Raw genomic sequence first — 26,878 nt, 5'->3', positions numbered from 1 at the left:
TTGATGGTCTGCTTTTCAGGCATACTTTTTGGTACATTGATTATTTAACATATTTCCTCTTTCTCGTAACATTCCTAGTAACCAAAATACCAGAACTTGAATTTGACGCCTTATGCAAATAAAATTCTTGGAAATCTTCCCTCTGTGGTATCCACATATTACATGTCAATGCAAACAGCAAGGAATGATTTGCTGCTGCGCTTGGGGGTTTGGCCCCCTGGGTTTGAGTGATGACAGCAGTATAAAAGAACTGTCAAAAAGAATGGTTAAAGAAAACAAAGTGGTTGTGAAGAAAGAAAGGACCGCTGTATTGATGCAGTAAACCTCATTTCACGGTGGCAACTTTAAAATATTCGAAGGGAAGGTGTTACTAAATTTATTAGGGGGAAAACTGGAAACCGTTAATTAATAGCAAAAAGTCCATGGTTCTGAGTAACTTTTAGAGGCTCAAACTTCTTGTTTCCATTTTTAGGCTACGTTTAAAAGATTATCAGAAAGTTTTAGATATTTCTAATTCTCTTTCACATTCTTTGAAGTCAGCACATCCAATAGTTTGTTTTAAGTAGAAATCAGCATTAGTTAATATTTTTTGCTGAACTGAACAAAACGGGCTCCTGGAAATGAGCAGTAACTCTCGAACGAACCTGAGAAGGAAATAAACAAAGTAAAATAGAATTTTTAGAAACGAATACCAGAATTGTTTTTCTGAGACAAGCGCAAAATTTATCTTATTTAAATTGAAAATTTCATTAAAAAAAAACCTTTATTCCTACAAAATCAGAATTATATCAAAATGTCAATGTTTATAAACTAACTGAACATTTATTTATTAGAATGACATATGTTTTATTGCATATTCAATGATGGAAAATAATATTTATATACTAATCTGAACAAGAGGCAATCATTTTGTTACGCATTGTCTTTTCTCTTAAGCAAGATATTATTTTACATTATTTTATTTAATAACATGTTTGATCTTAAATATTTTTATAGAAAACTACGCCCAGAATATTTCAAAAACCTCCCTTCAACACTTAAAAGAAAAAAGTGGATATTTGGAGGGGGGCAGTGCTAACTAGATTATCTAAACTGAAATATTATTGTAGGAAAGCCTTACCTCGAAAAATTAACAACGTGGCCCTTGTGCAGAAGAGGTTTGAGATCCCTAATGTAGAGCAAAGCAACAGAATTCAAGAACCTTTTTAGTACAATATGGGTTAACTCCTGAAAAATAATGGAATTTAGGATTTTAAATTCTTAAAAGTACATACTTTCCTTATAGAAATTAACTTTCGAAAGAAATTTTTTTTAAATGTGTCAGAAATAAAAATGTCATTGATTTTTTGCAATGAAATATATCAACTTTGATTTTACAAGAAGACAATATTGTTGCAGCCGTTTTTCCTCAAATGTTTTGCAGATTTCTCCAAGGAGAAAATTAAACCAAATAAGATATAGCCGAGTTTACGTTATTGGTATAAAAGCACCCCCAAATAAATAAACATGTATTCATTTTGTAAAAGGTTTTGAATATCTTGCACCAGCTTATTTGAATACGAAGTTGAGTTAGATAGAAAAGCAGGTTTAATTATTTGCATTAATGATTTAAAAATGTATAGATTGATTAAATTATTTTCATAATTAGATGTGATCATAGTTACTGGAAATCACTAGCTAAAGTTAGTGAAAAATTTGTTTGAAGTACTAATTTTCAAACCCATGCTTTTTTCCTTTATCGTAATTGATCATTAAAGCATTGACGCTGATGTTTATGGAACGTGCAGGGTCATTTTTCTTAATGGCAAAAAATATTTATCAATGTTTAGAAAGTTACCATTTTTTAATGCAATTTAATTTAATGGGAAATATTAGCTCTTAACTAACAAATAATGCTTTCAAAAATAGGTGAAAAAATGCAGTATTGAAGCATTATTAAAACACTGCAAATAAAATTATCAAAAAGAGAAACATAAATTTCATATAATAGGACATTTAGTTTCATATGGGAACTCGTTTAATATTATGCATGGAGGATTTTAAAAAACTATTAAACTACCATTTTGACTTAACTCAGATTTCAAAGACTGCTTTATTCTCGTTGTTTATGTCAAAAACCTTTGTGAAACTTTTCAATTTATATATTATATTCATGAAGAATTCAAATTTATTTGATTTCTCATTTATAATTCTAATAATTTGGTTTATGGTGTGCAAACACGTTTATGTTCTAATGGGTGGGGATTTTAACTTACGTTTTATTGTTGTATGAGATTGTCTAAAAAATTTCTTTCGCTGTATTAACATGAAAAAAAAATCCATATTATCGAGTTTTTCGTATTCACCAATTGTTTTATGTCAGTGGTTCCCAATCATTTGCATGTGGCGACACCTCTTTTGACAAGAAAGCAGCCCGCGACCCCGTATGTAGACCGCCGTAAATAAATAGATATGAAATACATTATACGTGCTTTGCCTGATAATTCAAGGCCCCGCATTTGTGGTAAGTATGAGTAAAATTAAGAGTAAAATTTATAATTTTTTTAAAAAACAACACAATGCAATTAACGATTGATAAAAACTTACTGCCAACTTTTTAAACACAAATTTAAATAATACACTATTAACAAAACTAACCGTGTTTAATATCGCTACAAGGAAATTAAAGCAATGTTTTTTTTTCTTCTGTAACAGTTTTTCAACCATGTAATATTATTAGTTTTAAAACTAGGAATAATGTCGCCTTCACGTGAGTAATGCTTTACTACCCCATTTAGGGTCGCTCCCTACAGGTTGGGAATAGCCGATTTATGTCATAAAAGTGAGAATTTTAATCAAAACGAATGTATTGATGGTTACGAAATATAGGGCAGAATTTTTTGATCTAGAGATGAACAATGTGTTTTCAACTTTCAAGTGGATTTGGGTTTTGCGACAACTCTCAACAGTTGATAAATCCTTTTTGAACATTTCCGTCGCATTCAATTGAATATTATTTTCAGCTTGGGGGCTGAAAACAAATGATGTCACATTTTAAGGGGGCGGGGGTGTGAAATTTTGGCTTTATGACAAGGGGTAACGTGTGATAATACGCAATTTTATAACAATATGACTATGAAAAACAGTTGACATGTGACCAGAAGCACCCCGAACTTACATTTTTAGGACGGTGGAAATTCTCAATTTTCCGAATGGAGTTGCAAATTTTGCCGAACTATGATAATTTTGCAGAATCGTCAGAAAAAATTTGCGAATAAAGAAATTTTTGGGAGGTCACAATGACCTCCCTTCGGGTCACCCCTCCATGTGACAAAAGGGGAGAGTTAACCTGAAGTGTGACACTTTGTGATACAAGAAGGAGAGGGTCAATTTGAAAAAAAAAATGGTATGACATCATTTATGGATAATATTTCTTTATGATCTTGATTTCTTAATCTCAGGGGATTTGTAGGTAATGATAGGCAAAATAGACGAAATACTCTTTTACGATAAGCTCAAATAATGGAATAAATATTAATTAATTTATTCCATTAATTTTTAATTAGTTTTTCAGATGGAATAAATTTAAAATCTTATGACTTATTTCTTCATTAGGTTGCTGAAGCAGAAATAGCTGGCATTCTTTCAAGCGAAAAAACTGAAAGATATCTGACTGACAACAACATTAACAATTTCCGTTTATACAAAAGGCATTACAAATTTTACAACCACTGCAGTGAAAGACAGTTGCAAATTATTGGCAATTCTGTGACAGCTCTCGGGTCGGCAGACAGCCCCAATTGTAAGTTTATAATTTCAGTTATTAATTTAAACTACATGTTTGAACTTCAATTCTTATGTCGGAAAATTTTAATAAAATTAATTTAATAATACCTATTAATTTCAGTAACTTGTTGCTTAAAACCTTATTATGTAGTAAAGTCACAGTTATGAGAACTTAAAAATAATCTGAGTACCTTTACATGATGTCTGGGAGAAGTTATTAATTTCATCTGCCGTTATAGGCTTTAGTGTCTTCAGAGCGTCCCTTATTTCATGTGTCATTGTATACTCCATGAACCAAGGTGCCATTTTATGTAAAAGGGTTGTATATGACTCACTGAGAGAGCAAAGGGGAGAACCTTTCGAAACAGTAAGTTTCAGAAGGAAATACTTAACACTACTTATTACCCATAGTCTTCCTTACCTCAGTAGTGATTCGAATCAAAGAAGTTAAAGGGTAAGTCACTGTTGCTTGAAGAAAATTTTAACAAATAGGTCAATGATGCTGATTTACTGAAGGTTTTGTGAGAAAATTTTATGAAGTTTCTGTGCATGGAAAAAGTATATGAAAAACATTTTTCGGAAATTGAAAAAAAAAGGGGGGGGGGACAACACATCAAATCTTACAAATAAATTACAAGCAAGATTAGCAAATTTAAGAAAATTGCGTATTACTTTTCTTAGTGACCCGGAAAAACCTATCTCAGTTGCAACTTTGAAAAAATAAAACAAATTTTCCAAGCACGAAGGAGTAAATTTAATAAAATCAATTTCAAAGAAATTTAAATTAGAAATTTTCATATTTAACATTTTCCACACCTGATCGAATACAAGTATTCATACTTAATTAATTAAGGAAAAAATCCAAGTCGCCCATTCTACAAATAATTTGATTTTTCATAATACAATGCATGAGTTCTTTGCGTTAAATAAAAATTAGCCGCATAAAAAGATTAATTAAATAGTACGAAAACAGTTTTACTGCATCTTCAAACAGATTATACAGTGGATAATGATGTTCTGAAAAGAAAAATATTCTTTCATGGAATCGGTGTCAATTCGCAAATATAATTACTGAAAATACCTATTGTTTTTAAAATTAACATTTTTCTAATGATGATTTTTGCAATTTAATGCATTTTCGACTGTCTCTTTTTAGACTTTCAAAATTTCTCACATTTAAAAAATGAATGAACAATAAATTCTGAAATCTGGGTGTTGTTTCTTATCAGAATGACAGGATTCGAACTGGCTCATGCATTTAAAAGTGACATCATGAACCCTGGAAAAACGTTAAAAGAATAAAATCTAAAATCACAGCATCAGATTTATTTCGAACCTTAAATATAGTCAAAAATATTTTTTATAACTTCAAAACGTGGTTTACAAAATTTTTAATAGAGCATTTAGTCTCTTTTGAATGTAATGGGTCATACTTCATCAATCAAACAATATCAAGGTAAGTATAATGTTGTCTTTGTAATTTCTCTTAAGAAAACTTTGCAGCTGTCTAAGATTTCAAGGAGCATATTTAAGTGCACTATGCTTGAATTTTCCTGAAAATCCTAAGATTATATTGGTTCATGTCTTTAAAAGTTTTTCATCCTGTTTCTTGTTTCAGAAACAAGCTTTGATCCAGAATGCCAAAAATGTATTTTGAGTTACGCATTAACATTTAGTGATGTTACTTAAGCATACATTTTCGAAATCAATCATTGTTTTGAAGTAGCTGAAAATAAGCTGTATAATTCACTGCTGAAGTGTAAATTAAAGTTAAAAAGTGCAGAAATCATTCACAGAAAAATGTGATGGTTTTTGGTAAGTGCTGAAATGTCAAACTGATTTCATAACCGCTCATTATTTTTGTGAAAAATAACCATTTTTGTTGCTTATAAAAGAAAACCCCTCTCAAAACACATTTTTAACCCCCATACTCGAGCTTGAAATCCAATACTCAGAACATAATTTTTAACAATTTGAATACATTTGATGCCAATATATCAAAGACTTGATAAGTTTCTCCTCGTAAGAAGAAAAAGGGACGCAACAAACTTGACAATATATTTCTAAATATTTCAATTACACACTTGAATATCAAGTAAATAATTAGCCTTTTTTCCATACATCTATTAAAGCCACATATTAATTTGATAGTGGCGTCCATCAGGGGTTTTAATGTGGTACGAACTTCATAAGAGTTGTCTTTGCTATCCAGCAGCAGGTTTTGTTCCGGCAATGAGTGACGAAGAGGAGAAAACTCAAAAGTATTCTGCAAAATAAACAGACTTAAGATTAATCGTAAAATTTATATCAGCATCGAAAAATGCTTAAAAATAAAATGCTAAACTACAAGTACATGCAGCGTTGTGGATTATATTCCGGAAAATATGAGAAAAACATTTATTTGTAAAAATTCAAATTTATTTATCTTCAAAAATGTAATTTCTGTTTCGCCCCAACTAAGAAATAGTCTGCAGACTTTCTAAAGAATATGTGACGCGCGTCGCAACGTCACGCATTTCTGGTACCAGATCTCTAACAAATAATCACCCTTATCTGATCGATAATTAACGTCTACCATTTTAAACCTAGTGATTTATAATTTAAAAAATCAGTTAGTTAATCGAAGAGAGAAGTCATTTCAAATTCCCCCTTCTTTCCCTTTCATAACCTCATTTTCTCCTCTTTGCTGAGCTTTAAAAAGCAACTTGTTTGTAATGGCAAAAGCCATTTGAGCCTGGCTTCCGTATTTGTCACGTATCCCTAACGCTGGGTTCTCCAGTTTCCTTTTAATTGATGTTGCGCTTCAATGGCACCGCCAACGATGATATCAAGAGCAGCCATCGCGCTCAAATAATTCCACCTGAAACTCACTCACTAACCTTCCCTTATCGTTTGGATATCGCGCGACGCTAACCTTTCACCTGTTGTAAAGTGGCTGGCTTCCAAATAATTGGTCTCACCAAAATCTCCATTTGACAGTTTGCGGATGAAATGTTTCTAGGCGAAAATCAATCCGTTTGGAACAACTCTCGCTATTTGGTCTTATGTCTCGAAGCAAAATTCAGTGTAAGAGATAGCTTCGCCTAACATGAGGCATTTCTTTAATTGAGGCAGCTTCGAACCTGTGTGTGTTATTTTTCTTGTTCGAATCGCAATGATCCTTCCAATTAAAGAAGAGAGTAATTGCTGTCTTCTATTGCATAACTGCCCTATTACCCTCGGATGCCCTAATCGGTAACTAGTTATCGCCATTCTGGAATGGGTTGTTGGTTTTAAATAGATTGTATTGAATGCTTAATGAATGTCACGCGAAAAATGTTACTTCATTTTCTCTTCAAGACTCTTATTCTTCGATTAAGGATCGAAGCACATATTTTTCCAGTTTGCCCTTCCTCAGTTTCTAATAAAGGATTCTGTAGCTTTTTCTACACGATGATCTACCTCCATCGTGACTGTTACTTAGCGTTCTTTGGAAGTATTTTTTCAAAAGTTTTAGATAAATAATGAATAGTCAATGAATTTGCGAAGCTGGATGATGTTTTTCAAAAAGGTAAAAAACCTTATCTGCAATTATAAATTGTCAAGACATAACAGTAAATTTTCAAACTTGAAGACTGATAAAATGTGTTAAGAGGTCGTGAGGTTTTGTTACGTAATACAGTCAAAACCTGATTTTTTGAAAACCATTACAGCGAAAATTGTATTATAAAGAAGACTCCTAAAATCCTCGGCCTATATTAACATTAGGATCTAGTAATTTTGCAACAACGAAGTTTGCCTATAACAAAATTGTATCTCGGTTAAATTCAATTTCTTTCAAACAGTATTCGACGAAAATCTGCTTTTATAAATTACTAATAAACAATCAGTTTTTTTTTCTTTTGAAGTTTCTCATTCCAAGAGAAAGTTTGACAAAAAGTCCGTAAGTTTGCCTACGTATTTATCATCTACTAAGTACTTCATCCATCGTGCACATTAAAGACCCTCAATATTAGGCAGAAGTAACTCCTTTTTCAATAATAATAATAATAATAATAACAATAATAATAATATATACATATAAATCCGAAAGAGTTTTTCAATTTGTGCATCAAAATTTTAGTATTAAGGATTAAAATGTGTTCGTTAACTTTTTGGTTGACTGTGTGTAATTTATTACCTCAAATTATCTTTGACTTTTTACGATAATCATAGCAAGTAAGCTAATTTTTACGATAATGTTTTGTTTTTTTCCCGCTGAAAAAAAATCATTTATCACGAAATTCTTGAAGGGCTCACAGTACCTTCACAACCTTTTTTTTTTAGTTTACGTGATTTTTTTTTTTTTTTTTTTGAAGCCATAACAAGCACACTTATTTCGCAATCAGTGATTTATTTTCAAAATTTCAAAATATTGCCCACATTTTTTAAAAGTTTAAAATTTAGTAAAATTTCAATTTTTCAAATCCCTAAGATTTTTTTGTTTTTGCACTTATTTAAAAATTTTTTTTTTGCTAAGCGATCATAATAATCATGGATAAAAATCTGTGCATTCATTTGCTAATATATTTGTTAGATCTTTTTCTGTGATTATATACGTAAAAAATCGTTTTTTTTTTTTTTTAAATTTATTTTTTAAGGTATGACGTGCTCTAAACACTTGAGTAATGTATAAAATGCTTATCCAATGCACATTTTTGTTAAATATACTATCCAGACTGCAAAAAGTATTACTTTAAAGCTGTATCTTAAATAGAAAAAGTCCTCAGGGATTCTTATGACATGAAAAAAAAAAAAAAAAACGATCACCGAGAAAAAGCAATTTAAAGTTTTTCTTTTCCACAAGAGCACATAGCGAGCATGACCTAAAACCACTCATAACTTTCATAATATTTGAACTACAGCAATGAAATCTTAACCCTGTGTTCGTAATAATTTTAAGCTTTGAAATAGCAATTTAACTTTTTTTTGATCGTTTTATCATTTTTGATGTACTGTAACCCCTAAAATTATAGCTTCTTTTGTACAGCACTAAAAAGTAGCATTTGTTTTACTCAACAAATTAATCTTACTCAACGACTTTGAGCTAAAAGAAAATTTTAGAACAATAAATATTACCTTTTAAAGTATTTTTGGTGTGTCAACAGAAAAAGTCTTGCATTTTAAACTTTCGAGTCCCATTCATGTTTTCTTTTCTTTTTTTCATGTTTCTCCCTTATTCCGTCCCTCTCCCCCCAGTCGTACATCATTCTTTAGTGTAGCAACTTGTTTGACCATACATAGAAAGGACAAGACAAAAAACAAACCATACATCAGCTAAAGTTACTTATTTCTTTGGAAATTAATGTATTTCAGTGCAAAAGTAGACAATTTTTTCTAAAACGAATTTCAAATCATACCGGTGCAAAATCGTTTTAATTAAGTACTACTTTTCTGAAAGAAAAGACAAAACATTTCAAAGTATTTTTGTAAATCTCTCTTCAGGTAAAATAAACTTGTACTAAGAATTGCTCTAAAATAGAACCAATTTATTTCAGTAATTACAAATAAAACATTTAAAATTGACAAAAAAAAAAAAGATAATACATAAAAATTTTTATTGACGCAGTCTGTTAATTAGTTTTACCATAAATATAAAATAAATTGACAGCGTCATGAAATATTAAATCTAGAATACTGGTCAAACTTTAGAAAACGGACACCAGTTACGATGTATTTCTTAAGGATTAAAAATTAAATCGTCGCAGGGGGGAGGGAGGATTTAGGTCTTTAATTCCCCTTGAATTGAACACTAAATATATTTAAAAACTGAAAGATCAAAAAAAAAAAAAAACTTAATATTTTAATGACTAAATATAATTTATTAGTGAAAAAAATACATTACATTAATTAATTCAACTATTAGTGTAGCAAAATACATTTAATTTACGGATTTACTACATAATTAACTTTAGTACGAGTTTACATCTACATAATTAAAATTAACTGGCGTCACCGTGAAAATTAAACTTCCCAATGATGTGAGAATTAAATATTGTTCAAGACGAAGACGCCTCCGTCGAGCAAATTCACTGTTCAAGGCCAAATCACATGACCTGTGACGTATCGTTAAGCTGACATAAGCCGATTTACGGAGCCACACAACGCGTATTAAATTTAAACTTTCTTAGATTTCTCCGGAACCCCTCATCAGACCCAGACTAAATTACCATGGCACCATCTGGGAAGTATACCCTTTCAAACAGAAAAAGAATTTTTTCAAATCGGTCCTGACGTCTTCAAGTAATTGGAGAACATACATAAAAAGTCTGCGATGAATACTTAACCTCCTTTTTTTCAGTTGAAAACTGAAGTATAAGGTTAACGTCCGAAATAAGTAAAAACATAAATGTTCAACAAACTTGGTTACGTTTTCTTAGTACACGAGTTTTTTCCGAATAACTCTTATGGAGTATGTTACTACATCTTAAGGGATAAGTAATTACGACATGAAATATTTTCTGCGTTCAAACCTCAAAATGGCTAGTTTTTCCGTTCTTGAACCACTGTGCGTCGTGCGAGAGTGCGAGTAAAGCCCTGGTTTCCTAGAAGCGAAATCACCGCGATTTGACGTCGCTGCTTGGCGTGACGCTGAAATCAAAGTCAAGTGATTCCGGCGTGCCACTCACAACGTCGGTTTTGGTCGGGCGCGCATGCGCAGAAGAATCAAGTTTTCCTCTCGGCGAGAAGCGACGCCGAAGGTCGGCGATTCCCTCCTAGGAAACCAATGCTGAACGCTAAGGTCATGGGTTTAATTTCCCATGAGTCAGAAAATTTAGCTTTTGAGTGACTTATTTTCCTCTGCAGATTTCTGATCCAATTTTTCATGAATATACAAAACTCTTTGCATGATTCTGAACTGTAGTTCTGTCGTTGTATTTAAGTCGAAAAGAATCATTCCTTTTAAAATGGTAAATCATAATGTAACTTTTCTTAAATATACGTTTTTTCAAATGAAATAGAGGCATGTATTTCAATTTATGTTGTTATTTTATCACGCACTGCGTTAGTGCATTCCGGGATGGAGGCCCATAAATAGTTGGTTAGAGCATCGCGCTAACGACGCGAAGATCGTATGTTCGATCCTCCCATGGCTAGAATATGTCACTTTGAGTAGCTCTTTTTCCTTCGTATCCAAATTTCCTGGAATATATAATTTGCACCCATTGCAGGATTCTGAATCAAAGTTGTGCTGTATCAAAATCAGGAAAGAAAACGATTATTTTAACATGGTAAATCGCAGTATCATTTTAAGTGTTATTATTATTACTATATATTTTTTGCTAGTCTTCTAAATACATGGGACATTTAACTTACTCTGAAAAATGACATATGAAGCATACCTTTTATGCGACAAAATTTACTGAAATTCTTATCAATGTTAATTTTTGCAAGTGATGCAGCTTTTTTTGTCAGCCACTGTTTAAAAATACAATATTCTACATGAAAAACAAATCTCGCACCGTCTTTTTTAATGTGTGATGTATGTGATGACTCATGGGAAATTAATATGTGATACACCCGGCGGGCAACCGGCCATTTGCCCGGTGGGTCGGTCATGTTTCGGGCGGATCAGTTGCCCTGTCTACAAACAGTAAAATGTTAATACCGCTACGTAAATTCTCTAGCTTCAATCCCTTTTACGCATGTGCTCAAGCCTGCGGATGGAGGGTGCAAGGCCGTCGCTAAGGGAGCCGTGGGGGTGCTACACCAGCCCAGCTTTTCAGAAATGGGACCGCCTATTTCATTTTAGTAATGTAATAAAAAACAGAAAAACAAGGGCAGTATTTAAAAGTTAAAATACTTTTGTCCATTTTTCAATTTCATTCATAAATTGCGATTCACATTTACTTTACTTATGAATGACAATTCACAATTGTTATGAATTGTAGTTCATAACAATACAATAAAAGTGACAAAAAGTATTTTTTCGATAAAGCTTTAATAGAAAATGCAATCTTAAAACACCATTTGGAGCATTCAAAATTCTGTATCATAAAGATTATTTAAGTAAAGGCCTCCTAAATGTGCGTTTCTAAACTTTTTTTTTTTTTTGCGAAAAATGAAATATTCAGTTTCTCTCACTCAATATCCCTCGAAGGGTTCAAACCCACGGTTGAAGACCCTTCAGCTTAAAAATGATTATATAAAAAAATATGATTCTCAGGGGCCGCCGACACACCGACCTTTTCTACCTTTTACCTTTCCTAATTTTTCAAAAATGAAAAATATCATCTTAAAAATCAGAGTTATGTATAATATAGAAAAATATACAGGCCCCAGAAATATGGTTTAACTAGGAGAAAAATTAAAATATAGCGAGAGAGATTGAAAATATTGAAATTAATAGCCACACCAGTAGTTCTAAGTGTTTGAATGTAAAAATCGTGTATAAATTTAAAATTGAAACAAAACTTTATCAAGAGGTGAAGAAGGAATTTTATTTAAAATAAAATAAAGTCAAAAAAAAGAACAAAGATCAAATTAAAGTTATTTAAGGTCATCGAAGCACCAGATCGGTTAAAGAAAAGCTTTTTTTTACCTGGGGCCGCAGATAGCTTGCATTTCAAGCAAATAAAAATACTAGGCTGTAAATTGAAAATTTTATTATGGAAAATCTAAATGTAAATGGTTTTGAAGGAGAACACTGTTGTGGAGGGTGTTTCATATTTTTTATCAATAAAATAAATAAAAGAAGATTAGGATGTAGCCAAAAGGTGGAAGAGAGGGATTCAGAAGCTTATATCTTCCTTTTTAGTCACCAAAGCTTGCCTAAAGTGCGTTTTTGAAACTTAGCTTTTTAAGGAATTCCTGGGACAAACGTCCGAACCCCGTTCCTTGGTTTAACTTCATTAAAGATGGCCTACAACAGCGTATTTGGGATTTCAGCTTCGAACAACTTGGAGAGTATTTCCGCCTCAATCGACCTAGAATGTCTCCACCCCATCATTAGTCTATCAGCTAGCACCCAAAATTTCGACAAATAGCGTCATTTCTGCGATAAAGCTGAGTGATGTGTCATTTTCTTCAGTTTTTTGCATAGATTACGAATATTCTAAGGCGGAAATCGAAATCGGTAGCTTTTGTACAGTAATTGCCCCCCCCCCCCCCCAAAAAAAGCATCAAATTCATCATTTTTTGAAGTTTTGGCTTTTTGTTAATTGGAGTGACATTTACCGAAAAAAAAGATCCGAATGAAAGTTAGTCAGTCTTTAATTATATACTGGTGGCTCCGCCCTCTGCTCGATTCGCTCACTAACCACCGTTCGCCGCCATCGGCGGTGGCTCAATGCCGCCTGCAGCGGGTGGTTAATTTCTAGAGAAAAAAACTGACTTGTAGCATTTAATAAATAAAAAAGATGAAAACTCTTTTAAAAAATTATTCAAATTAAGTATGCTATATGAGTTTTTAACTATTCTTGGGGCAAACCTAACCTGGTAGCATTGTAAAGGCTATGCTGACCTTAATCTCAACATTATGACACTGCCAGGTTAGGTTCGCCTGAACTATACTTGTGTTGAATTTTAAAAAGATGCAATGTTAAAGAAGAAGAGTATTTAAGATTATCTTATTTTAACTGGCTTAAAAATCGTTGTCGTTGTCATTCCCAATCTTCTCACAATATCCAGTATTTATAGAGTCGTGACTATCTGCATCAAGTTCTTGTTTGGCACATAAGCAGTAGCAGATATCAGTACATGGCAGGTTGATATCTGAACATTGACATACTCTTTGTTACTAGGGTTGAAGGTTAAGAGTCAATTGTGGTACGTTGTAGAAAAGAATGTACTCGATGAACTCGAGTACCCACAAAACACAGGGTTAATTTTCGATGGAATGTCTTTGCTCCGAAAAGTTAAAATCCCTAACGGTCTGACATTCAACGAAAAGGGCGAAATCATCTTCGAAACGATAACTCATAGTCCTAGAAATAGAGTTGATATAGTTTTGGATAAGTATGTAACTAAGTCTATTAAAGATTTTGAGCCAGCACATCGCCAAGATGATATAATTCCGGTATTGTATGCAAATATCAAAGAAGGCTTCAAAGCTGGATCTTGGCTACAGTTTCTTAATTTGAGCTCCAATAAAACTAATTTTATTTAGCTCCTGTTGGATTTGTGGAAAACTCCTGCATACCAGTGTCAATAATAGGGAAGACAATTATTCTTTGCTAGTGATGAGAAATGCTGGAAAATAACATCAAATGGAACTATAGAATGCATGGAATTAGCTTGCGATCTCGAAGATGGTGACACAAGAATAGCAATACATGCTTCACATGTTGGTTACAGCAACATCCTTTCAGTATAGTTGTTCATTCGGATGACACAGATGTCCTTCTCATTCTGAAATCGTTCATTCATAAACTGAACTGCAAAGTTTGTGTTCGAATTGGAAAGCAGGCCAAAGACCGGATAATCTTCCTTCAGAATGTTGTCAGAAACAGCTAAGCTACCAGATGAATGCACCGGTGTTGATCTGATTGAAGTTATGCCTGGATTTCACAGCTTCATAGGTTATGACAGCATTTCGGTGTTTTATGGAAAAGATAAAAAGAGACCATTCGAAATAATAGTCACTGCATCATTTTATATTGAGACCTTTAAAAACCTTGGTGAAGAATGGACTCTAAGTGAACGCGTGAATGCAAGCCTTGAAAGCTTTGTATGTGAAATGTACGGCAGTTCAAAAACTGGAGACGTGAACAAGCTGAAGTATAATTGGTACTACTCTAAAAGACCATGTTCTGCCTGAGCTCTTGCCTCCTTGTAAATTTACATTGAATCTCCATGTCAAGAGAGCCAACTACTAGGCTACAATACGGAGAAAATCTCTTGTTCAATATCAATTTGTTCCAACGCCATACGAACATGGTTGTATTGCTGAAAATGATAAAATTGTTATAACCTGGCTTGGGAGTCGACCCTCACCCGAGGAAGTCATTGAAAGAATATCGTGCAACAAATGCAAAGTTTGCCAACAAGGAGTATGTCCATGCTCTGATGTCAACCTCCATGAACTGACATCTGCAACTTCTTATGTGACAAGCCAGAACTTGATGCAGATAGTCACGACTATATAAATACTGGATATTGTGAGGATATTGGGAATGACGACGACAACGATTTTTAAGCCAATTAAAAAGTAAGAGAATCTTAAATACTCTTCTTCTTTAATATTGCATCTTTTTTAAACTCAACACAAGTAGAGTTCGGGCAAACCTAACCTGGCAGTGTCATAATGTTGAGATTAGGATCAGCGTAGCCTTTACAATGCTACCAGGTTAGGTTTGCCCCAACTATAGTTATAAACTCATATATCATACTTTTTTGAATATTTTTTTAAAGAGTTTTCCTCTTTTTTATTTATTAAATGCAACAAGTCAGTTTTTTCTCGAAATTAAACACCCACTGCCGGCGGCATTGAGCCACCGTAGGTGGCGAACGGGGGTTAGCGAACGAATCGAGCAGAGGGCGAAGCCCTCAGTATGTAATTAATTGCTGACTAACTTGTTACTTTTATGAAATACAACAAGTCAGTTAGTTTCGCTAGAAATTGCCACTCGCTGCAGGTGGCATTGAGCAACCGCCGATGGTGGCGAACGGGGGTTAGCGAGCGAATCAAGTAGAGGGCGAAGCACCCAGTATATAATTAAAGACTGACTAACTTTCATCTGGATTTTTTTGCGAACGGGGGTTAGCGAGCGAATCAAGTAGAGGGCGAAGCACCCAGTATATAATTAAAGACTGACTAACTTTCATCTGGATTTTCTTCCGGTAAAAGTCATTCCAATTGACAAAAAACCAAAACTTCAAAAATTGATGATTTTGATGCCTTTTTTGGCAATTACTGTACAAAAGCTACCGATTTCAATTTCCGCCTTAGCATATTCGTAATCTACGCAAAAAACTGAAGAAAATGACACCTCACCCAGCTTTATCGCAAAAACGACGCTATTTTTCGGTCTAGCTGATAGACTACTTTAAAGAGCGTCAGAAATCAGTGTCGAAAAAATTTCGGAGGCCCTTTAAGCATCTCCTTCCCATAATATCATCGAAGATCGTCTAAAATTACCTTTTTTGGGCTTCAATCTCAAAAAAAAGGGAGGAAAACTCCCAAATCCCCACTTTTCCCATAACGTCATGACAGATTTTTTGACCTATTCCCAAAAATTAAATTAAAACCTAAATTTAAATCTAAACATCACACACGAAGCAATTTTTGTAACTGGCCATAGTCCTTTCCTTATCGATCTACTTCGTTTCTCACTTTCAGATTCTGTATCATGTAAAAGTCCATGTCATGTTGTCATGGATTCACAGGTACACCAGACCTTTATATCTTCCAATGTCCTCTAATATCATCTTTCCGCATTAAATATTACCCCTCTAATTTCTCTTTCCGAAGTTTTGATTGTTTCCCCGGTGAAAGCCCTCGATCCTCTCTTCTTAGTAACACTATGAAAGATCGTTTATAACTCTGTTTTCGAATCTACATCATCGAAAAATTTCAATGAAAGTCCCTCCTCCCTCCCTCCCCCTTCGTCATCATCAGTAAAGCACGTCAGAAATCTCGTTTCTAATGCTTCAATTTCGAAAAAATTCCAAGGAGAGCCTCGCCATAACTCCTCCTTCTAAAATCATCGAAGGTTGGTAAAAGTTTCGTTTTTGAAACTTAACTTTTGAATAACTATTGATGTCCTAGTTTTTATCAAAAAAAAAAAAAAAGCTTACAATTACCTTTTTAAGATTTCAATTTCAAAAAATTTCTTGGTGGATGTTGCTCGAATCTCTCCTTTCCCAAGCATCACACAAAATCTTTTAAAACTGTTTTCAGAGCTAATATTTTGAAATTTTCCCTGACCCCATCTTCCTAACATAATTGAAGATAATATATAAATGCAAGTTCGGAGTTTCACTTCCAAAACATTGCCGGAAGAGAACACTCGAACCTCCGCTCTCCCTAACATCACCAGAGATCATCTAAAATTGTGTTTTTAGGACTACAATTTGAACATTTTTCCGAGGGAGAGACCCCAGGACCTTATATTCTTACTCAATGTTAATCTTACAATTAAGTTTCTAATGCTAATATATATTAATTCCTATATGCAAGAAAATCAATCTACTCCCTATCTCTCTCTCTGTATTGATACATGTGTTTGAAAAATTAAGGAATCGCACCCTCCCCCCCTCTCGTCTCTCTAATAATCTCCCTATTCTAACTGAAGTAATGTTAGAAGATATCATCACGGAAAGAATCAATACAGAACCAAGCACTTAAAAATACTTAAATAGATTATTACAATCACCATTTTTTTTTTTTTTACAAAGGTTTAGCTTATCTTGTATCAATTGTTCACCATTAAAACACAGAAATGAATCCAATCTGCTAAATTTTATTTAAAAGAAAGTATTCAATTTTTTTGAATAATTTCCACACATTTAAGTAATATCGTTTCCCAATAATTTTTGTAAAATTTAATATCTACAGAAGCTATGAGGCCGCAACATCCCTTTATGCCAGGGACGATTTCTTTAACCAATCCGCCACTGGATGTATGCGATAGCAAAGGGTTTTTTTTTATAAAGAAAGTAACTGATGCCATTTAAGAATGATACATGTGGACGTAAATTTGAGAACTTTAGCAATGGTAGCAATACATCTCGTCTTTCAAATGAAATGTTAAAAAAATGAAGTTGGATAGAAAAGGAAGGGGATTTTTTTCCCTTGGCCCATAGCTGTACCTCTACTGGTTACATCTATGGGCTACCTCATTTTAATCTAGAAAAAACATTGAAAACTTGATCTGGTCTATTGTTGTCTGAGGCTACAAGTTGCCTTCTGCTTGGAGCTTTATAAAGAATTTTTTCAGTCCATATTTTACCCCTTTTTTTTTCAATCATTCAAAGATTAATCATTACTTGACCTCGACTGATTAATTAAGTTCAACATTGTAATTGTAGGTAACGTTTTTTATTATCTACCTAAGTTTTGAAATAGAGACATTTAAAAACTAGAAAATTTTCTCAAGCTAAAGGCTAAGTACCTATACTTAGTTCTCAGGAACTACCTAGGTCTGACAAGTTTTAAACGAGATAAACAAAATTTTTGAAAAATGAAATGTGAAATCACATTTCACATTCCAAGGCTCATCAAAATAAATTATTTAAAAAATAATTTTAGAAATCTTCTTGGTCCGGATTTCACACAGCAACTTCCTCAAAAACTCCTCTGAATACGGACGATAGGGACGACACCCAAGCTTCATTTTGTCTTTTATTACCATTATCAACAACAAATAACACACAATAGGAAGAAAGCATCCCTAAAGAAAATAAAATGAAGCTCCAAAAACCATGAAAAATTGATGGCGCATTGTTGTACCCCAACATTCCCCTTTTCGATAAATGTTGAGAGCTTGTGCAAATTATGAAACATTTTAAGTCAACAAGAAGCTTAATTTGTAACTGTCAAAATGGTAAAGCAAATTTGAACTTACCAGGCCCAAAGGAGACTTACCAGGCCCAAAGGACTCACTTCGTGCACTTGCACGAGTGAGTCGAATCACGTACTAAGAACGACTGAGTTATCCAAGGTATACAACAACAATGGCAGTCTCTAATAAGGTGTCTTTAGTAACCTATGGTTACACTACTTGGTGAATTCTTTTGAACTCGTAAGTTTGAAAAAAAGTGCCACTAGAAAGTGAAATCATCTCCATGGCAACAGTGGCCCATTGTTACCACCTAAACACAAAGATTTACAGTTCATATAAGTTCGCGTACAAAGATAACATTTCATCCTCTTCGTCAAACTCACTGCTAGCGTCACCTTCTGCGGCTGTGAGTTGTTCTTCCACTTCCACTTTTCTTTTTCCGAGGATTTCTACTATTTTTCTCAGTTCCTCCACAGCTGCTGTATTTTTACTGTATTCTATAATACAGTCATCGACATTTTCCCGGCACAGCGGACACGTTCTTCGCTCTGAACACCATGTAGAAAGGCATTTTAAAAGAAAAGAATGTCTACAGTCAGGGCCGATTCTAGGGTGTCGGCCGCCCGTGTGCAAAGCCCTAATGTGCCGCCCCTCAAAGAGTAATTTGCATATTTTGACTAATCTTTAACTTTCATATAAATCTTTCTTCAAATTTCTGTGTCAAATTTTGATTCAAATAACAAAAAAAAAAAAAAAATGAATTTTGACATTTTGAATTTAAATTATGTTTTTCGCAATCACGAGTGTGTGTATGTTTGTATGTGTGGGCTATGTGTGTTTGTGTGTAGGGGGTATGCGTATGTGTGTGTAGGCATGTGAGTTTGTATCTGTGTGCTGCATAAGTGTGTGGGTAGTTGTGTGTATGAATGTGTGTGGGGGGTATGTGTATGTGTGTGTAGGCATGAATGTGTGGGTAGTTGTGTGTATGTGTGTGTATGTTTTTGTGTGCATGTGTAGGTGTCTGTATGTATGCGTATGTGTATGTGTGTAGGTGTATGTGTGTGTGTGTATGTGTGAGCGTGTGTGTGTAGTTGTGTATGTATGCGCGTGTGTGTGTAGTTGTGTATGTATGCGCGTGTGTGTGTAGTTGTGTATGTATGCGCGTGTGTGTGTAGTTGTGTATGTATGCGCGTGTGTGTAGGACATGGATGCAACCTGGAGACGGCTTTCGCTATAGGAGCAGCTTCGTGAGGAGCTGGTCGACGGTGATGGTGCGGAGGGTGGCGGTGGGAAAATAAAATGATAGGACGCCAAAAACAGTCAAATGAACGCAATAAGCAATCGTGATTGCTCAAAAAAAAGAACGATGAACTTATAAAAAGGAAGACAAGTTTTATAGAAAGAAACTCCTTAGGTACAATTTGTATCTTTGAGGAAAGTAATAGATATACCAAAATTTACTAGTCTGTCTGTACCATTTTATAGTCTGTCTTCGGTGACATCAGAAGAAGGACGGAGGAGAGGAAGCAGGGAGGGGGGGGGAATTATTCCAGAAAATTATCGAAATTGGCCGTATGGAAAATTGTTTTAATTAATCTTTGGTTGTGTTTGATTGCAATGACTAAAGAATTGGGTATATTCATGATGCATGGAAAAATTTTCGAAATTGACGCCAAATATCGCAATTTTAGGAACTTTTTCAAAACTTCATGGAAAGTACTAATGCAAGCTGAAGTTCTTTCCTAAAATTCTTTCAAAATTGAAATCAATTTGAAGCTATTTTTTGTGACCGTAGCTTTGGAAGAATCGGCACTCTTCCCGAAAATTTTCCGAAACTGGAGTTTTAAACACGCAATTTTGGGCTATCTTTGTTGCCGTTTCTAAAGGGAGGGAAATTCAATCGTCTTTCATCGAAAATTTTCGAAATTGAAGTTTAAAACGCAAATTTAGGCTGTCTTTGGTGACGGTAAGTGGATCTGGTGGCTTTCCTTCGGACGTTTCTCGGGACTATTGTTTTAAAAACCCACTTTTGACCATATTTGAAAACGATAAGGGGAAACGTGAAAATATTCCTAACCGAAATATTTTTCGGAACTAAAATCCATTTCAGGCTATTTTTGGGAAAGGAGGGTTTTGGGGTTCCGAAGCGGATATTTCTAAAAGCACAATTTTATACTATCTTTGGTGACGTTAACGAAAATGGGAAGCTTCGGCGGATCTTTCGGATATTTTTCGATATTAATATTTGAAAAATACAACTATAGACTTTTGTCCACCTCACTTCGACAATTGATGGGTATGCCCCAGCGCAGTGAAAAGTTACATAAGCAAGACAGTTCTCCGGAATTTTTAAAAAATTGAAGTCCCAAAATCATATTTTAAGCATTGTTTGATAACGATGGGACACAGAGCGGGCGGGGATTCAATGTGCCCTCACGAACTGTTTTTTTGAAACTGAAGTCAATTTCAGGCTAGTTTTGGCAGGAAGGGTTCTGTGACTCCACGGAACTGTCCAAATTTGAAACCGAGCACTTCATCCGTAATTTTAATTTGAAAAAATTGCTGCAAAGGGAGAAAATTACAAAATTTTTGTTCGTCATTCGTATATGTTTGACTCTCAAGGGAGTTGTAATTTTCTCCCTTAATAATAATGGACAATGAAAAAAAAAGGTGCTTAACATTCTATTTTTTTAAACTATGCTATGCTGTCGGGAAATTGGCACTTAATTTGATAATTGAACATTTAAAATTCAGCATATTTATTCGACTTATTATAAGTTATCTTGTGAGAAATTCTTGGGGAATGTTTCTTGATTAAAAGAACTATATGATGCGGCCTGCGGCCGCCCCTTGCTTTGGCCGCCCTTGTGCGGTGCACGCGCTGCACACCTGCTAGGATCGGCCCTGTCTACAGTCTAACACGATACATCTTTTCTCCTCCTCGTCCAGGCAAATCACGCAATCTGAATTGGTGATAGTAACACTGGACGAGGCGAGGAGATGACTGGAATCGTAGTCGATGAAACGTTTACCATAGTTCACTAAACATTGTAGCTCTAAATGTATGGATTTCAAAGTTCTGTTTTTGATGAAGCTCAATGTACAAGTTTTCGTAGGCGCGTTTAATTCGACGCAAAGCAACCAACGGCATTTCGTCAAACGCCAGGTCTGCCGCCATTTCTACCCGTTATGCCACTGACACACGCACCTTGGAGAAGTGTCTATTCTCACTCAGGGTAAATAAACAATTCCTCTGGCCTGACTAAATCTACCCTATCTCACGATAAATCCCTATCTCACAACCAAATCTTCCCTATTTGTATCTGAGAAGGGTCCATTATTATTTTTTTACGCTAGTGAAATAATAGGATTGGTTGATGAAAGAAAAGGCGAGACGCAACGAGATGAGTGTGTCGTTGATCTTTCAGACACAATTGGGGAATATTTCGTTCTTTCTTTATTCTTCCCCAAATCTAAGAAATCTTTGATTGCCGGTTACTCGAAGAAGTCAGGGTAGGATTTTGTGAAAACAGGTTTTTCAGACGCTAGTGAAAATGCGGAGTTGTTTTTACAGGCATTTCAATTTCCCACAAATGTTTATTTTTTAAGATTAATGAAAAATTGATTTTTTTAAAAATATTATTTAAGATGTGAAATTAGTTTCTTAAACAGAAAAAATGAATTAAACATTTTTTTTGTGTGTGTATGCTTCTCTTCCTTGTCTCATAATATACGAATCTTATTATTATTATTATTATTATTATTTTTTTTTTTGGAACTTGGGATTCCTTCTAGATACCAGAAAGTATTGTTTTAAAAAATATTTTATTGGACAGCAGAATCGAACTGGATTCATTCATGACGTGGCTTAGGCCCATATTTTTAGGCAAAATATGGGCAGAAACGACTATTTTGCATGTAAAAAACGGCAACCAATTTAGTAAAGTGCAACTAATATACAGAAAAAACTACTTTTTACTCCAAGAGCCTTTTTTTTAAGTCTGTTTGCTTTTAATTTTTCACCCCCTGTTTTCCAAAAAAAAAAAGAAACAGGAACTCATTACCGCCTTTAGTTATTATTTATTTTTTGAAAATAAGTTTTTAAAAAGTAGAAAAATGAAATGCAATAAAGGTATTCACGATTATAGATATGTTATGCTCATATTTTTAGCGATGAATTTTGGTTTTGCAGTCACTATTTTTGCAAAGGATTCGTTTTTTGCTACCGCTATTTTTGCAGAAAATTCGTTTCTTTTACTATTATCAGCTGCTTGAATTCGGAATGGATGTCAGTAAAGTTTTGCGGTTTAATTTCTTATAGACTTATTTCATTCATTTTTTTTTTGAAAGCGAGAGCTTTTTCAAACGCAATGTGAAAGGTCCTGAATGCTGCGTTTCTGGCACTTTTTATGAAGTCAGTTTTCTACTGTCATTTTTAGCATTTAGACACTGCGAAATTAGACCATAACGTGTCGGTACTTGTTTCTTTATTGCTCATTTCAAAGGGCTTCTATAGTCTGGAAAACTTGTTTTCTGTTTTTTTTTTTTTTTTTTGAACAATCACGAACTGCTTATTGTCTTCACTTGAAACAAAGTTGATGTTTATCTGATTTTTCAGATTACCATGGCAACTAGAATAAGTTATGCTCTTTGTTTCAATATTTACTAAGAGGACGAATTTTCGTCGCCATAGTTACAAATCATTGGCATTCATTCAAGTCTTAAATTTAAGCATACTTAATTCTTCGAACTCCAATGTTCATCAGCCTCCGCGAGCGGGATCACTCCTGGGCGGTAGCGTCTATGTCCTACACACACAACCAACAAGCATACACAAATCCACACACACACACACACGTCTACACACATACACTCGCTATTGCGAAAAACATAATTTGAATTCAGGGCTCAAAAATTCAATTTTTTTCCCAAGGTTTGTTTAGGTGACTTTCTTGGAAATTTTGCGCCCCCCCCCCCCTCATATAGCTGTAGCCCCCTACTTTAAGTGGTTCCACTTATGTACTATGGAAGTCAAGAAATGTCTATTTACCGAAGTTTTTTTTTAAATGAAACTATCATAGAAAGTTTTCTTCACTTAGCAACTATTTTGGAGACTATTTTTCAGATTACAGCTACTGAAGTAACTTAAAAGCGGTATTCAATGGCGGCCATGAGAATTCGTTTTTAGTCGATACTATCTAAAAAGTGAGCAGTTTTCCTTATTGTAAAACTGAAGTTGAGACCGTCAAATAAGCAAAACACTGTAAGCTATCGATTAACTTAAAGACAGTTAAATTTTCAATTATTTGATATTCAAGAACAGTATACTGATTAATGGAGATCTGAGACCCACATTATGTGAGTTAAAAGTTCCTAGCCCCCCAAAATATCAATAAGACTTCTAAGTAACTAATATAAAAAAATAATTAACAATAACTAACACAATGTTTAAAATAAATGGGGGTTACTTTTGAAAAGCTCTGTACAGATAAGCCACTCATACCATATTTTAAGAGTCACGTCGGAAATAAAAAATTGGCGAACTTGAGAAAGACTTACTCCTCACTGTTTGATTTAGTCTTTGGGAATTTTTGTTTACAATGCATCTTTTCTTCACTTACATTTGGCTATTATCATTAACATTTGTCATTTCAGTTATTGGATAAAAATGATTTCTAACACGTTTAACGTTCTGAACGGGTTGTAACCACACTGTAAAAACGATTCAGAAACGTTCCTGGAAAATAATAGGCAGCTGATGTGCCCATTTTCTGCCAGTAACATATCTCGCAAAAACCAGGAAAGTTTTCCCCTAAAATTCAGTAACCTTCCTGAAAAATCCAGAAATCTTACTGATTAAAGTCGTTGTATCTCTGGTAGGGATAATATTATATTTCGCCACCTTCCTGATTTATCAAGACAGTGCCAAAAGCAGTACTGCAAGCATGGCCAAAGCTAAGCTAGAATTGCAAGTAAGTATCAAGCATCCCACTTGCTTGCAATTCTTGCAAAGCTACGAAGTCAATACTGATTCGCTCCCTTTGGGAGTTTAATCAGCATGGACGAGCCGCAAACGAAATGAAGCCAATACACCTTATAAATACTCTCAAATAATCTTTAAACTGGGAGCTAAACATATTTTTTACAGCAGAGAGAAGTCTGCAGCCGTGAAACTTGTAGCAATTCAGGAAACTTTTTGTTAGTGATACTTGATATTTCCAGGAAGTGGATAAAAACTACTGAAATCCCGAAAGGTTACACGGAAATAGTTAGTAATGTTTCTGAATTTTTTTACAGTGCAGGGTTGGCCGGATTGGACACGCACATAAAACATGAATTTTGAACTTTAATAGTATTTCTTAACTCTTAACCGCATTAAAAAAATATTTCAAAGATTTAAAAATATGTATATATTTACATATATATTTACATATATAAATATATATATTACAATGGACATAAAAAATGAATTTTGAACTTTAATAGTATTTCTTAACTCTTAACGGCATTGAAAAAATATTCTTTAAAGAGTTTAAGTAAATATATTTAACTTTTTTCTTTATCTGGTCAATAAATAACTCAAATTATCTTGACTGAGTCCTGTCCTGTCTGATTTTCTCAATATTTGTAGATTGTACAGAGGAAACTACTCTAGCTAAAAGGCTTTCATGTGAATTATTTTCTGCAAACCAACACGTCACAAATCTCGAATAAACAAGGTATATTTTTTAGAAATTAACAGGTTTTATAAACGATCGGACAGAAAACGGAATAGGATGTACAGTATTTTCAATAACTTACGAAGAAGTTTAATATTTCTTACTCTCTACACAGAAATAGAAAAACAGGGAACATAAAATTCAAAGAAATGTCTTGATTAAGCTGGAATTCAGTAAAAAGGGATTTAAACTACTTGAGGCTCTACAGTAGTTTTGCATAACAGAATGAAATATAATAAAGTAAAATGAAAAAAAAAAAAAAGAAATCTAGTGATTAAAAACGAACAATAGATTTCATCACTCGAGCAGTAACTTTGCCTTAACTGTTGGTAATCATGGAAACTAAAAAATCTGAAACTTCACCATTCTTGGGTTTCGTCGTCTTTTATACTTTACTTCAGAAAACGCTGAATTTTAACTAGTCTTTTAGCTTTTTTTTTTTTACCCCAAGACAATTTTTGCGCTTTGTCCATGTACTTACGCTACAATATGCTACAAGTACCCCTCATTTTCCCTAAAAAAAAGACAAAAAAAAAAAAAAAACACATTTCTTTAATAAAAACCTAGCTTTAGTTGGGGTTTTTCGAGTTTTATTTAAAAAACCCAAAAAACCCTGTGTCCATGGGTTTTTTTTTATAAAACCATGGGTTAGGTTTTTGCCAACCCTGGTTGTAAACGAAACTTCCACTAGAACATCTATTCGTCTTGAGAGGAGGCATTTCATTCAACTTTCTGTCATCAACTCTTATAAATACATAACTTGTAAAAATCCCCTATAGACTACCAAATGTTAAGTTCGGTAGCTTTAGATTTAAGATTATCTTCAGAGAAAAATTTTAGTTCGAATCGCCTCGACTATGAACTATGCTATGGTCCTCTAGAACGTTTGAAACCGTGATACATAATTTTCTAGTCGTGGTTTAAGTTAGGGTAGTTCAAAAATACATGTAAAAAAAAAGTTTCTCCTAGAAAACAGGACATTCCTCAATATTTTTAGACTTGTGGCTTGTAATGTACTGGAAGAATTTTAGCTTCCTATTTCAACTGAAGGAGGGTGCTCAACCCCATCCCTCAAACTTGATAAGTATGGGGAGGAAGGTTAAAAAAATACATTGAACTGAAAAAACATTGCTACATATAATAATATAGACGAAAAATATGCATTTACATTGCAATAAAATAATTATTTACAAAAAAAAAAAAAAAAAAGCTGGGGAAATTAAATGTTTTTAAATTTGTGACATTTTCTATGCTACGGCTAATGTTAAATTAAGGGGTCATTGAGCGCCCTCTTAAAATTTGAGTAAGAAGCTAAATCTTTTACAGCATAATGCTATTAGTAACTCTAAAAACAAATAGGGGTTTGTCCTGTACTCTAGCTAAAAAAAAAGTTTTTTTTGAGCCACCCTAGTCTACCTATTGTTTATTCGTACTTTTAGATCGATCCAAAGCAGTTTCACACGTTTCATTCTATCCATTATATAAATGCGTTTCATTTCTTATCGTGGCACTTTTTATCTTAAACTTCTCCTTATAATTACCAATAACCATTTTTTTATACGTAGTAATCTAAAGCTATCATAATGCTCTGTTGGTTATTGTCTTATATTCCGTACTTAGTGCTGTGAAAACAGATGAATTAAGAACTTTTCTTTGAATTGCTGTTTTCACAACTTACTCCTTTTTAATTTTTATTATTTCATAAATTTCATTCGTAATATTATCTTAAATAGTATTTCTTGATTTTTTTGGCTCAAGACTTTGCCTTTCCTCACTTTCAACTTCAAAAATTATTAATAATTATATACTTTAATATACATAATATATTATATATATAAGTATATAATTAATAATTTATATATTATATATATTATATAATTAATAAATAAATAAATCACACTATAATTATAACTAAAATAAATCGACTTTTTT

General features: G+C 33.6%; 1 long non-coding RNA gene across 1 annotated transcript in view; it reads right to left on the bottom strand.

The window, feature by feature from the left end:
• LOC129218360 (uncharacterized) overlaps nt 1-26,878 on the bottom strand; it is a 44,810-nt gene that overhangs the window by 11,226 nt on the left and 6,706 nt on the right. The window contains exons 2-3 of the long non-coding RNA XR_008580317.1: nt 5,887-6,031; nt 1,121-1,227 (exon numbers count right to left, since the gene is read on the bottom strand). This is a non-coding gene — a long non-coding RNA (uncharacterized LOC129218360). The remainder of the gene's footprint in view (nt 1-1,120; nt 1,228-5,886; nt 6,032-26,878) is intronic.

The sequence above is a fragment of the Uloborus diversus genome, chromosome 3 (assembly GCF_026930045.1).
Source record: "Uloborus diversus isolate 005 chromosome 3, Udiv.v.3.1, whole genome shotgun sequence".
NCBI lineage: Eukaryota > Metazoa > Arthropoda > Arachnida > Araneae > Uloboridae > Uloborus > Uloborus diversus.
Note: the sequence above shows the minus strand (reverse complement) of the source record. Positions and strands in the feature narration are given on the sequence as shown.